The 1,912-nt window shown below is 42.1% G+C and overlaps 1 pseudogene; it reads left to right on the forward strand.

The window, feature by feature from the left end:
* The first annotated feature begins 429 nt into the window (after positions 1-429).
* LOC127697255 (vomeronasal type-1 receptor 1-like) lies at positions 430-1,341 on the forward strand (annotated as a pseudogene).
* The last annotated feature ends 571 nt before the right edge of the window (positions 1,342-1,912 follow it).

Raw genomic sequence — 1,912 nt, forward strand, 5'->3', positions numbered from 1 at the left:
TTCTGCCTGCTTGTTCAATCAAAACTTCATAAATACAGTTCGTCAAATATGAGCAGACTAGGACCATCTCTTCAACAACAAATTACTATTTTTAGCACATTGTTTTGAAAGATAATGTTGAATTCCAATGGAGCAAAAATGCACTCATGTCTACAGATATACATGTATACACATGCAGAACCCATAATGTGTAGAAATATGTGTTTATGGTGTTGAACATGAGAGATAGAGTTCCATCGCATGCACAATTCCATCATGAGGGAAAGGAAGCAAAATAAGTGTAAATTAAATATTCTTGGTTTTTTTCAGAGAAAACTCTTGCAGTGACAAAGCAGGGCCACATTCTTGAGATAAAAGACTCCAAAACAATTGAAAATCTCAAATAATTGGGAAGACTCTTGAAGACAACAGAGTTCTACCTGATCCAATGAAGCTATCTCCATGTTATCTCAAAATAAAATCCTGAATACTACAGAAGAAGTGGCTCTTCAGATACTTTTGCTTTGCCAGGCTGAGGTTGGGACTGTGGGCAACATTCTTGTGTTTCTTCATAATTTATCTCCAATTTTGACTGACACTCATCTGAGGCCCATTCAAGTCATTCTATCAAACTTGGCTGTGGGCAATACCTTCAATCTCCTCTTCTTGACATTTCCAAACCATATTACAGTTTTGGCTCCAAGGAAGTCTCCAACTGACATCACAGGTAAACTTTCATACTTCTTTCACATGGTGTCTCAAAGCACAAACATGTGTTCTACCTGTGCCCTGACCACCTACCAGTTTGTCACTCATGTTCCTGGTAATTGGGCTAGGGTCATGCTCAGAGAAATACCCCCAAGTTCATGAGACATTCTTGTTACAGTTGCTGGTTTTTCAGTGTCTTAAATAATGCGTACATTCCAATGAATGCTAGCGGTCCACAGAAAAGACACAATGGCACTGATTCTAAAGGTAAGTGGATCTGATCCCTCTCTGTTGTCAGTGTTGGCATTAGCTTATTGCGGTTTGCCCAGGACATTTTATTTATCAGCATCATGATCTGGACCAGTTTTCTCTATGGTGATTCACCTGAAGAGACACCACCAGAGAATGCACTATATACACAACCACAATCAGAAGCTCAGAGTCTATGCTGAGACCAGAGCAGCCCACACTACAGTCATGCTGGTGGTCACATTTGTGACCTTTTATCTTCTAGACTGTATTTGTACTTTCTTTCACATTTCTTTTGTGAACACTCATTTATGGGGGAGGTATGTCAAAGAAGTTCTGACTGTAAGCTTGCCCACCGTTTCTCCCTTGCTGTTTATCTTTAGGGATCCTAAGGGTCCTTGTTGAAGACCCTTCATGGTGGGGCTGCAAAGCCATATGACTGGGGTAAGAAGTCTGGAGCAAGAGAGTGAGGTCAAGATGTGTCCAACCCATGAGAACCTAAGCCTGAGACTGGAAGGAGTAGGACTGTTCCCTCCTCTCCAGAGTTGGACCCTTGTATGTAGCCTGTACAACTTCCATGTCTGCCACGCAATATAGTCATGGATCCTGGTGGCCAGGTTTTGCCTTAAACTTCCTATCTCCTTATTAAGACAAGCCCAGCTATCAGTGCGAGTTCTTCTTCATGTGACTGATGAATTTCAAGCACCTCAGCCTCTGGAAATGATGTACACTCAACACAAAACACTCCCCACACACCAGGGTTTAACAGCCGTTCTTCACCCCTAATAAAGAGAGCTAATTCAATATAAATTGTCTCCAGAGAAGGTTTTTTATCCTGAAGTCACATTGGCTGAGATCCTGTTAAACCATCTACCAGGCTAAGCTTCGGTGCTTCAGGTAAAGCAGGTGGGCTGTGGTACCATTATATCCCAAGGGCAGAGCAGACTTGGGGCAGAAACTGGCACACTATGAGGAT

Source organism: Apodemus sylvaticus, chromosome 12, assembly GCF_947179515.1.
Source record: "Apodemus sylvaticus chromosome 12, mApoSyl1.1, whole genome shotgun sequence".
Lineage (NCBI taxonomy): Eukaryota > Metazoa > Chordata > Mammalia > Rodentia > Muridae > Apodemus > Apodemus sylvaticus.